The sequence below is a fragment of the Erithacus rubecula genome (assembly GCF_903797595.1).
Source record: "Erithacus rubecula genome assembly, chromosome: 4".
NCBI classification, from domain to species: domain Eukaryota; kingdom Metazoa; phylum Chordata; class Aves; order Passeriformes; family Muscicapidae; genus Erithacus; species Erithacus rubecula.
In genome coordinates this window covers 28,972,382-28,988,635 of record NC_136686.1, presented here as the reverse complement: position 1 = coordinate 28,988,635, position 16,254 = coordinate 28,972,382, and the positions used below count along the sequence as shown (strand labels likewise).

The following is a 16,254-nucleotide window of genomic DNA, read 5'->3' as shown; positions in this document are numbered from 1 at the left end:
AACTATAAAATCTCACATGAGTTGTGTCCTTCCTCTTTAAATTGTTTTGCCAGCATTAGTATATGCCTTTGGACTACTGATCAAAAAATTAAGGGACATATGTCTGCCATTTCCACATTATTATAATGTAGATATTTCTTTCTGGTTTTACATGGCTGCCATGTGATCATTTCCTTAGATCAGTAAAAATCATTGTAATCTGTACCTTTAAATATTCTTTAAAGCAAGTCTGTGCTGTCAGCCCAGCAGTATGGGGTGGGGGGGGGGAAGTGTATCATGCTGCAGTTTCCCAAAATGTAACTACATATTCTTATATATCTTGTAGCATTAGTTACATAAGTAGGTGATCATTTAGTCTTAAAGGGTTTACAAAGAAAGCTGTTCACAAGAGGCTGTAGGTGGCATAACAAATGCAGAGGGGTACACCTACCACAGGTAAATTATGAGCACCAGAGAAGTCAAATAACTGCCCTGGAGGGCTTTTCAGTCATTCCCTGCCTCTGGAAGGGCCAGAATCATGTTCTCAGGGAATTTATGAGACTTTCCTACATCTCTTATTACTGTACTTATGTAAACATACAAATTACATGCAAGATTTTGCAACACGCAAATCAAAATTCTAATGTATCAGACAGATTAAGTTTTGCTTTCATACTTCTCTGTTAGCCAATGTTTTCTGGTAATTTTAAGCCTTTTCTAATATACTACAGATAAAAAACATAATTACTCTTAATATTAGCTGAGGTAGCATGCGTTGAATGGAAAATTAGACTCATAAATCCAATAACGATAAAAGAGCTATGAAATTGTGTAATAATAAAAAAAAATGTATATTTTCAGTAGTTTTATAATTTCCAGTTTATTGATTTCACTGTTAATCACACTTTTACATGTTTCAGTTTTTGTCTGTACCAGAAATCAAATATTTCCTATATTTTGTTGGAAATAAATCACTGGTTTCTTTTTGTATGACTCTTTTGAATACATTAGCATTATGTAAGAAAAGCCTCTCTTGAAAATTTTAAATGAGTGTTTCAAAAGCTATTTTCATCCTAGCCAAAATATTAAAGGGAAAATTAAACTTAGAATGTATATGGGAAAATGAGAGGAGAAACACTTGCTATGCAAAGAGAAAAATTTGGATTATTCCAAACTTAGTATGTTGTGTTCTTCCTTAATATGACAGAACAGCTTTACATTTATTACAGTGGTTTACACATTAGAGTTTAAAATCTTATTAACTTAAAAGTTTCGGATAGGTTAGCTGCTTTGCATGGAAGAAATCCAATAGTTCAATGCAGTAAAAATCAGCTAAGACACATTTCTTGTTAATTCTATACTATATTCTTTCTTTTGTTTTTTTCTGGAAGCACATTCTGACCTGCATTTATTCATTCTGTTGCCTAAGCAACAACCATCACACTCCTATTAAGTATGATTTAGTAGTACAGCTCTTACTAGCTATTCAGAACAGGAGAGGGAATATCACAATGTTATAATTAATGTCCATGGAATAACATACATTTGAGAACAAATATATCCCATATATACTATTCTCAACAGCAAAATTCTATTAATTAAATTAGCATTTTAATAAAAAGGTGATTTTCTGATAAAAGGATTTCATGGTTAATCGTTCATTAGATCGTGGAAATTAACTCCTTGTGTTTAGTTTCCCTTGGGCATTAGGAAAGTTATTCACTAGACTGTAGTTAGAATTAGGAAGGTTTGTTTATCTTACCTGATAAGTGTGTGGACTTTATGTGAAGAAACAGCTGGATTCCAATTAACTTTACAGTATAAATATTTTTCAGTATTTTATCAATATGTGTGTTTTAAAAATGCATTGAAACATAGCCTTTTAAAAATTAGTGGTTTTTCATGAAATACTTTATTTCTACTTACACCATGCTTGCACACATAGCAAGGGCAGCTCCTACCCTCTGCTAGTGTCGTGCAGGAATGACACTTCCATAATATTTAGTAGGCCCCAGGCAGATTCAGTCCCAAGACTTGATTCACATGTGCTTGAATATGTATAAGGATATGTAATCATCATTAACTTTGATAATTTGTTGTGTAATAGGCTGCAGTGTCCTTCAGATAAAAAATTGCAATGACTTTGTGCAGATACTCAATATTTGAAGATGCAGATGATATTGCAGTTTCTTAACATGAAAGCTGTTTCGCTGGTAAACCATTTCCTAAGTGCGAGAAAAAAAACCAGTCATAAATCACAGTATATGAACTAGATATAAATAATAGCAAAACTTATGCATCTTTTTGATGCATAGGTGCAGAGGATATCCCTAGGACAAGCTGTAATTTTATGCAGTCTTGCTGGCCTACATCACTTATTATGCTGAGAAAAAACCCCACAAAAACATTTACTTGCAGAGGAGCAGATGTAAATATATAAATGTGTGAGGTCACTAAAAGTTCTCATCCAGTTTTATACAACTGTGAAACTTCATCAAAGACTCCATTCTGGATTCACAGAGATAAAAGCAGTTCAATCAAATCACTGCCCAGTGGGGACTAGTTATAATTAAGGACTGTATATGACTATCTATTTGTGGGTTGTCCTAATCATTTAAGATACTAAATTTTATCACTTATTATTGCAGTTTGATGAAAAAAAAGTCTCTTAAAAAAATTTGATAAAACACACTATGACAGAAACAGAGACCAGCATTCAAAGTGAATTAACAGAAAAATATGAAGCATTTTATTATATCTTTGACATTCTAGAATATTGTTCACTATCAACAGTTAATATTTGCATTACACTCTAGGCTTGCATTGCTCCTTTTAAAATACATGTATCTCTACCCCTTCAAGTACTTATGTGGCTTGCAATGCCAAATGATCTAAGTATTGCATAAGTGGTTTGGTGGGTTTTTTTTAATGGTCTCTTTTTCACTGCTGGGAAACTGAGACATAGAGTGGCTGCAAAATGGGATTTAAAACTCTTATACGTTTGATACAAGATGCACTAATTCTTAAAATGCCTACTGATATAATTTTTAGCAGATCAAGTCAGTTGCTGAAAGGTGGGTGTCGAGTACCAGTTGAAGTACCATGGGAAATCAGGGAGATCTAGACAAGGCTGACAGATATTGCTGAGGACCAGAGAGAGCCAGGCCCTCAAGTTCAGGTGAGATATCACCGAGCTCCTCAGACAGCTGTGGAGTCCTTATGCTTTGGCAGCTGAAATGAATCTTAAATTACACAGAGTTTGTGACATGTCTAGAAACTGAGCATAGATGTCTTGAGTTTCCACCTATATGCATATGCATTTCTTTACTTTCTAAAAATTTTCTGTATTTGTATTCATCCTGTGAACTTACCTGCAAAAGTTTTTGCCAGGTTTCTCACTGCTAGGCATGGCCAACCTTCTCAGTCCCTCTTAGCTGACTGGTTTGGATGTAGTTTTGAGTTAACTTTTGGCTTTTCTTTCTCCCTCTCTGTCTCTTTGTTTATTTGTTTCTTTTCTTTCATTTTTCCACTGGGTCTGGAGGTTGTTTAGCTGAAATTTATCTGAAGATTCTCTTCTTCTCAGGTGTCATTCCTGGGAATTGCTCCTCTGGAATACACAGTCATTCTTCTTGCCTTTAATCTTTTTTGAGGATCTTAAACTCTATATCAAGTACAGAGGACAGAAGCAATTTTATTTCCTTAGAGTGAAATGCACCTGAAAGAAAGTCTCTGTGAGCATTAGATCCAAGTCCTGCATTTGTGGAGGCCACCAGATCTTTTGACCAAAAATATCTGGGGCAGAGATTGATGATTTAGGCATTAGATGAAAGCTAAAAAAGAGTCTGTCAGTCTGCCAGCACCTTTCTTAAATTAACCATGTGGCTGGTGGTGAAAAAGAGGCCGGTTTTAGACTAGGGCTCTAGTCTGTAGTGACTCTGGTGACGTCCAGAAGCCAACTCCTAACAAGCAGGTCAACCCCTGCAGCATGCAGGCTACCAGCTCCCCAGCCCCATAAGGGCTACTGCTTGGACTCATCGGGTACTCCTGCATCATGTGGACTGGAAGAAGATTTAGAAGACATTGTCTGTGTGTAGTTTAGCAGAAATTAAAAATTGTTTAAGGCAACCTTAAAACTGCTGTTGATAAGTTTGTGACATACAGGAAGCCATACTTTTAGCAGAGTCTCACTGATGCTGCAATAAGCTGTGGTTTAAGATTTACTACACATCTAATCTTACAATATATTCCTGGAACCACAAGTTTCAGTCCCCATATCAGAGCCTCACTCTCACACACACGACTTGCTTTTAGTTTCATGGCATACCTACAGAACTTAACACTAAAAACGTGGAAAACCAGTGTAGCCTTGGCTTTTTGCATGAGTAAAATGATTCTGTCATTCTCACATCTTCTGAGTCTTCCTGTCCTTTACCCCAGCCTTTGTATCTATAGGTCCTCAGGCAGGCCACTTTTTCCCTTATCTCAAAGAGAATGGGGCAGATTTAAAGTTCAAATAAAGACAATTGCATGCCTGTTTACACATCAGTAGATGCTTAGGACTCAGTTCAGTTGCCTCATATCGAAACTGAGATGTCTGGGACGTCTGTGTAGGCTTGGAATTTATAGTACAGGATCTGTAAAATAGCCATACCTGTCTGGAGCTTCAGTCAGATTCCAAGCAATGTGCATTTTGCAGCACCTCAGATGACTAAATTAATTTCTGTGGGTGACTAAGTGAAGCACCTAATCAGACATTAAAGCCAATGGAGCATAGAATGCAATTTAGCTGGGTGGCCGAATAACTATTAGGGTAGTTATTTGAGGGTAAATTAAAGTAGATTCATCTGATCAGCTGAACCACTGTCTAGGCCATAATGATAATTTTGTATTAGATCTCCTTAAACTATAATGTAGACACAAAATTTTTGGTGGTTCAGTTTGGGCTAGAATCCATATGGAGTTTACAGAAAACAAAATACAAATTATTTCTTTTTCTCCTCCCTCTGAGCATCTAGCCTTGAGGCTTCAAGATCATCTTTTCATCCTAGTAGGAATTCTTACTATAGAAACTGCAAATTTAGAGCTCAGGTGGGTGCCAGAGTTGAAGATTGTGCCTGTCATCCTGCAACAGCAGCAGGTCTAACAAATAATCCCGTTCCACGTGCTCTTGTTAATGCTTCTGTCATGATACTCCTCAAGCTAATCAAGAGGAAGAAGGGCTTATTCATGTTCTACCTGGTATTGCATGTGTAAATAATAGCTTGCTGTCTTTTTTTATCTCTTGAGATCTGTGGCAGTCTGCATCATCCTGTGTGAGTGCATGCAGCTATGCAGGGGTAATGCATATGCCCTAGTGGAAAGGGAGTTTAGAGGCATCTGCTTCATGTTTATATATCTATATATGTAATGTGTGTGTGTGAAAAGCACTGAAGGCTGAGGACTGATCCTGTACTTGGTAGAAGACTTCATGAAAATTTTGGCAGTAATGATTGCTTGACAGAGAGGTGAAGATTTTTGTGTATTTCACTTGAATGGTTGATTCATAAGGAGCACACCTTCAAAGAGACTGTTGACTTCATTAAGATATCCTGGGTATGGTGGATCCCTTGAGATTCAGAGAAAGTATGTTTTCATCTAAACCTGTTTCAGCAATTCTGTCTTGAAGGTATAATCAGAGCTGGGCCCATCTGCCTGTGCTCTAAGTTCTGCTAAGTTAACCTTTAGGTGAGGGTTTCTCTGGTTATTCTGGCATATTTGGCCATGTGCTATTAAATGTTGTTCCACAAGGTTGTACATAAAAGGCAGAGAGACAGGACCAGGGCTGCACTCCTGGTCAATGATCCAGGAGCCAGTATCTTGAGTGGAATGTCTTTGCACTCACCTCTGCCATTCAGGCTGGTGGTACCTAGTGTGTATGTGCTACTTTGCTAAGCTCAGTCTTAGATGAAAGAGCTTGTCCGAGTTACACAGCAATGTATTGGGTTCAGTCATAACTTCCCTAGGAACAAAGGGCCAAACTAAACATTGAAAACCACCACTTGTCACCACCCACAGTGACACTATTTCATGGTATATATCTGAATATGATACATGAGGACTGGAATTAGTCCCATCTGTTCTAACAATATGTTAAATGTTAATGTTAAACAGTGTGTTTAAGCTAAAAGCCTGCCTAGTGTAGAGGGCAGCCTCATTTTGATGTACAAACACTGATGAGCTGTATTTTGAGACTACGTATGTGAGGAATTGGTTATTGGCCCTAAATGGAATTTTATGAGAAACTGGTAGGAAGTAATTCATCTGAAAGTAGTTTGGAAAAGTGGATGAAAACCCTAATAAATCAGAATGAAGCATGATGTTTTAATAATTCATAAAATAGCAGGTGTAATGCTAGTAAAATGTTCTTGTTATGTATTTATTTAGGGCCAAAACCTTCCAGCTGGTTATATTAACCAGAAGAAGCAATGGTTCCTTCTGGCTAACATAAAAAAATCTTGAAGAATTAGAAATGCTTGTATGTAGAGTGATGTGTACGATGTTATTCTTGATAGCTGATGAAAGTTATGGAAAACTTGACAAGATATAAGCATTGTTTTAAAGTAGCAGAAAATGTAAAGATTAAGAAAGGCAGAAAATCTAAGTGGTTTTATGCTTCAGGGCAAAAAACTGAAGATTCACAGGACAGTCAATTTTTAATTTTATTTACAGTTTTGAAACTAATGTCCTGTATGTAATAAGAAGTTACAGCTTATTCTTAGTTATTCCACATGGGAATACTTTTTAATGAAATTAAATTAAAAAAAAAATCCAAACAAACAGAATGAAATAAATTCTCACAGCAATATAGTATATCATTGTGTGTATTACTGGTTTAGAACAACATTGTCCAACAAGAAGCAATTAAATGGAATCTGAAACAGTAGATAAATTTCAAACAATGACAGACTTCCCTGACCATGTTAAAGGACAGAGTAGTACAGAGTGGCTTGATTAGAGATAATGGTGTGGTGGTGCTCTGAAGGAGTTTACAGGCAAAGATTAATGACTACGAAGAGATAACTGGAAATAAACATGATTCTTGGACATGTTATCCTTTTTGAAGGAGGACAGTGATGTAAGAAAAGCTCAGGTAGTTATATGAACAAGTAATAATGGTGATCAAAAAATAGAAACAATAAAAAAGATAAAGTACACATTGTGAAATAACAGATAAATAAAATACAAAAAGGGAAAAAATAGGAAAGTGCAATGCCATGAACTGTGTAGGTAGAATACTTTCAGAGAAGTTTTTATTATTATGCTATAGCTAAAAATACTATTTAAAAAGCTACAACCACTGTTGGAATCCGATAAAATTCATTTTAGTTTTGCACTAAGAACAAAATATAATAATTAGTCAAGTATAGTGTTAATGAAGACCACTGAGAAATTGGAGGAAGAGAAAGAATGAGAGTAATTATATTGCAAACAGACAAAAGAGCACTTGGTTAATTGGAATATCTGAATCATCTAGGTTAGGTGATGTTTGATGAAGAGTTTTAAGTGACTAAAGAAAGAATACCAAATCCTTTAGCAATCATTTTTGAGAACTTCTGGAGAATGAATAAATTATTAGAGGGCAAGTAAAATATAAGTGTAGTACTAATATGTATGTCAGATCACAGGATTCTCCTTCAGGTTAGATTTCCCATCTCCTGGGCTGTTTATCTTCAACCATTCACCATACAAACATTGCCTAAATCAGGAGAGAAATGTATGATGGTGTTATTGGCAATAGAAAATTACTGTCATTAGCACTGACTCTGATGGAGAGAAAATGGGGAAGTATACAGAATGCTCCAATGGGATGTAATGGGAAGGGAATAAAGCTAAATGGAGTAACTCAGCAGTTGGGAGATGAACTATTTAAAGGAAACCAGTAAAGAAACAGATGTACTGTGCAACACATTGTGCCCCCCATCATTTAGATGAGAAATTATTTTCCATCAAAAGCAACTAGAATTTTGACAAGGGAGATAAGCTTAATTTTGCTAGTAAAACTACAGCTATCATTTAAAAAGTGTTTTGGAATGATCTGGAATTGGCATGCAAACGAGCCATTCTTGGTACATTTTACCTGACTGCTTTTAAATTTCCTGGGTATATAAATTTACTGTCCTGTTTGGAAATCTTTTGTTTTCCCATATATTGATGAATTTTTTGACTCCTCCTGCACACAATGCTTTGTATTGTTTATGGTACCAACATCCCAGTATCTGTTTTAACCATGGCAATGACAAAAGCAGGGACATCTATGTGGCTTTTATCACCATGCTGTGTATTCTGTCTGCTCACACACTCACATTTCTAAATACACATACTACACAAAAAGGTAATTTATTGCAATGAAATATTCCACCTGCTCAGAAATAAAGAACTGGAGAGTTACAGTACCTGAATGACCTCAGTTCACCCCTCACATTCACGAGCCTTATGATAGTCTTCAGTCACAGGCTTCTTTACTAATTTTTTCCATCAAAATTCCTTTCTCATTAAGTGTTCTGAGATTTCAAAGAACTAGCAGTTAAAACTGCTTGTTATTTTTCTAATGCTGCATTGCTTAAATGTTATGCCCTTAGCCTAATAGTCATTTAAAATGATAATGAGACCCCTAAACTGTCTTCTTATTCAGAAGTGATGAATATTTGCATGGCATTGTTCATCTGGAACATTAGGAAAAAAATAGCTATATATCTGAGCATGCATTTGCATTTTAGAAACTGGGCTATAAAGAGTTAGAAAACATAAAATTATAGTAAACTTCATACAATTATGTATAAACTTCACCTTACAACTTTAGGCAATTGAAAATAAGTATATGCAGTTAGAAACACTTTTGTCACAATTTTTTCAGAAGCTGAGAACTGTGCTTCAGAAGTCACTTCCAAAAACTTTGCCTGTGCTTCTCATGAGTCAAAGAACAAGCTCAGTTATAAGAAAGTTTGATGTTCTTGACTTTACAAGAAACAAAAGATGCATTGTTAAATCTGCTGAATGTAAGGTAAAGGCCCAGTGTAGACAAAACAAGCTGCTGTGTCTAAACTGTGGTTTTATTCCACATATGCATAACTGGTTGAATCAACAGAAAGGTTTTGTTCATTATAAGTACAGGGTCACACAATGAAATTCGCACCTGCTCTCTGATCTTATTCTTAGCCCAGTCCAGATTGAAATATATTTTCATTAAAACAAGAAATATAAATGCTACTTTAATTTCCAAATAATTTGCTTCTGTAGTCTTTAAAACACTACATTCAACATTTCAAACATTGTATTCACTACAGAACATGTTCTATTCTGTATCTTTTCCATTAAACCCCAGTTATTGTGCATGTGGGATAGAATCTCCATACAGCAGTACACTGTATTTGCTTTGGAGTGTCTAGTACTGATGCACTTGTTGCAAATGCAACTCTTGATTTAACTGAAACCTCATATTTCAGAAGTTTATTACTCTTATCTTACACAGTATTTTATTGGATTATTGGAAATTGAATGTTTTGTTAACATTATTGATGGAAACAAGATGTACCATACTTGCTCTAGATTTGTGTTGAAAGTCTTTGATTAGATAATAATTATTTGAAATTTTTTTTGGTCCAAAGTCTAGACCCAGATGGAAGTTTTGACGTATAAAAGCCAAAGTATTTGTCCAGGTGACACAAGGGGAGGTTTAAGGTTACTGTGAATAAATATTAAAAACTAGAATACCATGAATAAAAACACACTGGATAAATACCTATCAAATTACCTTCAAATATAAATCTCAAATGGTATTTCCTGTAAATGCCTACTTAGCATCCAAAAATTAACACAGAGTGGCCCCTCTCTGCACTATCTCTCTTTGCAGTCAGAAAGAAGGGGAAAAATCCTGCATGTTATTCACTGGTATCTTACACCTTACACTAAGAAGAAGTATGTTGTTGCAACTTGTTATAGCTCCTAAAAATGATTGATAGTTTCTGTTCTTCCAATCTATTCAGAACTATTTCTCAGCTTTTTCACTACTTGAGATTTGCTCTCTCCAAACAGCTCCCCTTTAAATCACAAAGGCCACTTCTTGAAGTAAGTTAAGATGGTGCTTAGAAATAGCAGTTCTTAGCTGCTATGCTGCATTAGGATAAAAGATTGCACAACTGAGTTGGTTTTTAGCCTTGATCCATTTTTAAATATAGTATGAATATTATAGCCCTGTTAGCTTCTCTGAACTCCCTAGGCATCCCTCTTGTTGCCAGAAAGGAATTACAAATTGACAATGAAAGCTATTTTATTTTGTTTTCCATTTCCCTTGGAATTTGGAAATGTGTCTATTCTGTCCATGAGCTTTTTATTTTCTGACATTCTGATTTGTAAGTACTTCTTTATTGCCTATAGAAATAGTAGATCTTTGCTTTCTGCTCAGAAAAATAACTTTATGCAGCAAGAGTGGAATATTATACCAAAGAACCAACATACCAACAAATCTATGATTCTCAATAATATCAGGCTTTTTGTCAGAAAATTCAGCTCTCACTGCTTGTATGGTTGATTTCCCTCTATCTCCTAACTCTGCTTCAAATATATGTTTGTTTGAAAAGCATTCTGATTTCCCTCATTCTTCAAAAATAAGAAATGGAGACTCAGTGGAAAAGAGAATAAAGAAAACACTTGCTAGGACATGCAGAAGCAGCCTGGTCCATGGAGAATCCATAGGACAATATATCTAAGGGTCTTCTCTGAGGTCAGCTTTTGATTTGGATTATGAGTTTGGAAAAAATGCCTCTCTATTGCCTTATCTGTCTGGGGGAAATTGCATAACTTTGCTGGCCTACATATAGGGAATCAAAAGAGGATCCTGGGATAGAAATATCTGTGTATTATGAGCTGTCTGGTGGACAATTATCTACTTGTGTGTAACTTTTGACATCCCAATTTCTAAGTACCTTTAGTTAGGAAGAACACTTTCTCAGGTAAGAGTCAGAGGTGGCCTGATTATCTGAGGAATCTCACTGAGCAACTTCAGTTTAGTTCTGAATTAAGTCAGTGGCAAGGATTGAACTTAAAATAGTGCAGAATAGCAAAGCAAGTATTTTAATAGTTAATTTGATACCTTTTTTAATTAATCAGGAACATTTTTTTTTCTATATGAGCTTCCTAAATAGAATTTATTATTATTTTAATCTTTAAGTCATGCATTTTATGCCATAAACCAATCTCATAAAAAAACCAGTTTCTTGATATTCCTCTTGTCTCCCCTGGAGCTGCCCGGGTGCCACTCTTCTTTTCTGTGTATTTCTGAGTTTCTCTGTGTCTGACCCTTCCCCCCAAAATTCGTTTGGTTTCTGAGATCTCTTTCTGCCTCACCATTCTTGCAGGCTGGACTCTTTTTGTGCTGCCCATTTCCTCCTTTTCTCCATTTCCTCTTTCCTAAGTAGAAAGTACCATATGTTTTTTCTTTGGTCTCCAAAATGAGGGAGGGAGGGAGCAAGGGAAGGAGCAAGAGAGGAAAAGAAGATGGGAAGGAGAGGAGAAAAGGAGTTGAAATAACTGAAAACAAAGAGAGGGACAGAGGATGCCTGCTTCACACCCATGTTCTTTTACTGACTGAAACGTTTTTACTTGATTGGAAAAGCAGTGGGACATTTAACCAGATGGTTTTCACTGTGATGTTCTTGTCACTCACACCTCAAACCCTACTGAGTTGGTGCTGTGTGAAAACTGACTTCCTTGTCTGAGCTTAAGATGACTTCTTGCAGAGAGCTGGCCATGCTTTCCAGCATGATTTGAGCTTCCATGTTATTCAGATTTTTCCATTGTCCAGGGTATCTCAGGCTTCTTATTGACCTGGACAAATTGTGACAAACTTGTCTGATAAAACTGTTGCACTCAAAAGCCTTTAATACACATGATGAGGGGAAGGAGCAGATCTTGATTGGCTGAAAGAAAACTTTTTCTTCGCTGAAGAAAACTGAATGTAACTACAGTTGTTCCTTGAATACATATGTAGATAGATATTAAGTATTCACTAAAATGGAAGAAAGCAATCCCTGCATTTATGCATTGATAACTAATATATTGTATTTTTTGAAAAAATTCTAGCCCTAACTTGTTCTGCTTTAATTCCTTATCTGTAAAATGGGTATTAAAATGCCACCTTCTTTTGATGGAGTCTTATAAAATACATTAGTTCGTTGTTTGGAGCTGTCTAATACTAATTCAATGAATGTCTAAAAAAAGTCTGAAGAAAGTGAGTCATTCTTATTGGTGAGGTCTTCAATGGGTAACTATATATAAAGACACACAGAGAATGATAAAGGATAAAAAAAGAAATATCAGCTGCCTTATTTTCCAATCCCTCCTTCTGTACTGAATTCCTAGATTATTCAGAAATATAATTATAGTGTGTGTTTGGTGCCATGTGGGATATGTAACCTGGGGTGAAGGGTAGTTAGCCAGTGTTGAACAATCTGCAGTCTGGTATTTTGTAGCTTTGTGACATTCCTATAATGTGTATTGGGGATTAGTAACTTCTGTTTTGTCTGTTTTATTCACTGCAGTGACTTTAGGAAAGTGTACTGAAATCTAGAAATTATATCAAGTGCAGTCACAGTCTCCCACAGTCTTGTCTCACCAGATCAGGAGCATACTCTTGTATTGTGCAATTTGTTGATAGCACTGGTCTCTTTGGACCAAATATTGGAGGTGTGAGGGACAAGGGAAACTCTCAAGTGTCCACCAAACGATTAGAACTATTTTTTTTTACTGCAAAGAAAAATTAAATTAGAAAAAAACAAGCTCATGGAGCGATGTGTAAAGTATCAGTAAACCACTTGTCTTGAGTAAGGGTAGTAGGAGGCCCCAAAGGATCCCTGGTTCACTGTCAAATGCAGTGTCCTTGTAATGAAAGGGATTGGTGGAAACACTCATCACAGTAGCATCAGGAAGAAGGGTGCCAGAACAGGTGAACTGGCTTGCATGCAGGTTTCCTTGTGACTGAGGGAATGAGGTACTAGAGTGCCAGATTAATGGACTTTGACAGCAGATATCCCAACACCTTGAAAATCAGCTGTGTAGCAATGTTGCAGAATCCTTCCATAGGTGTTTTGCAACTGAATTAGTCTGTGTACAGTCAACATTATCCTAAGGGTATATCAAGCTGTCCCTTCATTAGTTTTGAACACTAATTATTAATTAATTAGTTAATTCAGATTTTTAAGAACATGCAGTATGTCATGAGAAGAATAATCAGCCCCTTGAACAAAAAGCAGTAGTTTACCTTTCTAGAAAAGACTCTTGAAGACAAATACTGTTTGCTGGTCAGGATGGACACTTCAGAGGGCTGTATCAGGATGCTAGAACTATGTGTATGAGAGCAATATGTGACTGTTTCACAGCCAGTACTTGCTTGGGTTAAGCACAAGTTACATAGTTCATTTCTCTGAACATGCTTCTTCAGATGGGTGGATTGGGTTTTTTCCTTATATTCACTGGTAACAAGAGATTGCGCCTACCATTAAATATGCAACTAATTTATGGACTGGTGTAAAAATGAGGTCTTGTGTTGAGTATTTGTAACTTCTAACTACTCAGGTATTCATAGAAAACACAGAACTGTGGTAGTCTAATTACTGCTTTTGTGTTGTATCTGAAGGAAAAAGCCAGACAGAAAATAGGTAATTTGCTATCTGGCTTACACAACCAGAAATCTGATTTTGCATTTATTTATTTTTTGGATGTGATTGTTTGTTTTTAGATTTTGGAATTATAAATGTTATTGTTCAATGGAAAGATACTTAAAATTTGTGGGGAAACTATTTTGAAGCCTGTGGTAGTTTAATATTTTACATGAGATCCCGTGAACAGCTAAAAAGTCATAGCTATTTATTTTTAATAAGGTTTTGGGTGACAGTTGCTGCACTATCCATTATGTAGCTACACCATGCTACATGAAATTATGCCAAGTAATATTAGAAATATGTTGTCAGGAATTGAAAAATAAATACTAAGAAATGTAGTTAATCACTCCAGAATGCACTTCATACATATCAGTGGCTGCCCAGTTGTTTTCCAAAATGGAGCCTTTTCTGTTTAGATAAAGTTAGCATAAATGGAATGTGTTTCTCTCATTCTTTGGGCTCATTCATCAAGTTGAAAGGGATATTAAGCAACATGAAAATTATTCCTGCCCATGACAGGAACTAGATGATGGTTGAAGATTCCTTCTGGCCTAAATCAGTCTGTGTTTGACTCTGTAGAATCATTTAGTTTGGAGAAGACTCTTAAGAGCATCAGGTATGAGCATTAGCCCAGCACTTCCAAGTCCACTGCTAAATGGTGTTCCTAAGTGCCACATCCATGTGTCTTCTAAATACCTCCAGGGTTTGTGACTCAACCACTTCCTTGGGCACTCTGTTCCAATGCTTGATGATCCTTTCAATGAAGGAATTTCTCTTCATATAAAATCTAAACCTCACATGGTACAAGTTGAGGCCATATCCACTTGTCCCTTGCTTGTAACACAGGAGAAGAGACTGAGTTCCACCTGGCTACAGCCTCCTTTCAGGTGGTTGTAGGGAACAATAAGGGTCCCCCTGAGCAACCTTTTCTCCAGGCTGAACACCCCCAGCTCCCTCAGCTGTTCCTCATCAGTCTTGTGCTCCAGACCCTTCCCCAGCTCCATTCCCTTCTCTGGACACACTCAGCACCTCCGTGTCTTTCCTGTAGTGCAGGGCCCTGACCTGGATGTAGGATTTGAGGTGTGGCCTCACCAGTGCCAAGTACAGGGGATGATTCTAAATATCCTTTCTTCAGTGATCCCTAGGAGTTTGAGTCTGCCATCACAACACAGTTTGGGAGGATGTGCTTTTACTTCTATCCTTCTGGAGTGTATCTTCCCAAAATTCATTTGTAAGAAAGATAGTCTGGGTTTCTATTACCTCTGCAACAGATTTAAAAAAAAAAAAAAAAAGAAATAGAGCTTTGCAGTGCAGGCATGTTCTGCTGCAGTCTAGAAATGGCATGGTAAATCAGTCTCCTCCAAATGCTAAAGAGCCGCTGGATTTCATGTATCCGTTCAAATTTATGGTAGATTTTTATTTAGGAAAATCAGGTCGTCTTCCTTCTGGGTATATGTGTGTATATATATCTCTATATCCCTCAGTCTCTGGCATAGCTGAATGCCCATGTGCTTAACTTTAAATTAGCCCAAAGATGAGAGTGAAAAAAAAAAAAAAAAGTATACATAAGTTATTGTTATATTTTCCTTTTTTGAGGAAATAGCAGAAACACTGAACCAATGAGTTAGGGAGACCTTTGATCTCACATAGTGTGGTCATACTCAGTTCAGGCAGGCTCTATTCAGATTCCCTGCAGTCCCTGTTTCTCAGGAGCAGGGTGCCTGGTGCTGCACACAGGCTCCATGGTGCAACCAGTCATTCCTGAGTCACTGCCTGGGCAGTGAAGGGCCCCAGGGTGATGCAGCAGCCCATGCACAGGACCACCACTGATCAGTCCTCCTTGGGAGTATGGCCGTGCCTGTCCCCAAGGGTTCCTGGAGACAGTAGCACAGTGTAGTGGCACAAGGCACATGGGATGGCATCACAGCCATGGCTGGTTGCCGTGGTGACGGGAGTGGGCCCGCACAGCCAGCCTCCCGGCTGCTGAGTTGGAAGGGATGAAAAACACAGCCCACCTCCCCTGCGGAATGAATTACAAGAACAAGCAAAGCAAGAAAAGAAAAATGTCAACCCTTAATCAAATGTTCTCTTATTTTTAGAAATGGTTTGAAGAAAATGGAGACCATCTCTGCTTACCTCTTGGGCCGCGGGGATTTGGCTAGTAATATCTCTGTACATACTGTGGTAATAAATCACAGAGGTTTTTATAAGAAAAATCACATGTAAAAAATATCTGTGTGCAGTGGGAGATGACAAAACCTTATTCAATCCGGCTGTCCTTTGTGCTTTCCTTAGCAAACAAAATCTGTAAGAATATGTTAAAATGATTCTCAATATAACAACTATATTTGGCATGCAAATTAAATACACTGATTTTTATCTAGAGAAAGGTAGTATATTCCAGTTTCATATCATCTCACAATGTCTCCTACCTTTTACCCTTGCTGCACAGCTGCATATCAGAAGCAGCATGGTGGACTGTGGAATACATTTAAAAATAACTAATCGGTGGTGTGTAGGAAACACCATTAATTTCCCAGCATTTCTCATTTTTGAGAGCTGCTTCGTGTTTTATTATTTT

At 36.9% G+C, this 16,254-nt stretch overlaps 1 protein-coding gene across 3 annotated transcripts in view; it reads left to right on the top strand.

Moving 5' to 3' along the window:
• Positions 1-16,254, top strand: part of ANKS1B (ankyrin repeat and sterile alpha motif domain containing 1B) — a 399,263-nt gene that overhangs the window by 214,738 nt on the left and 168,271 nt on the right. The window lies entirely within an intron of this gene.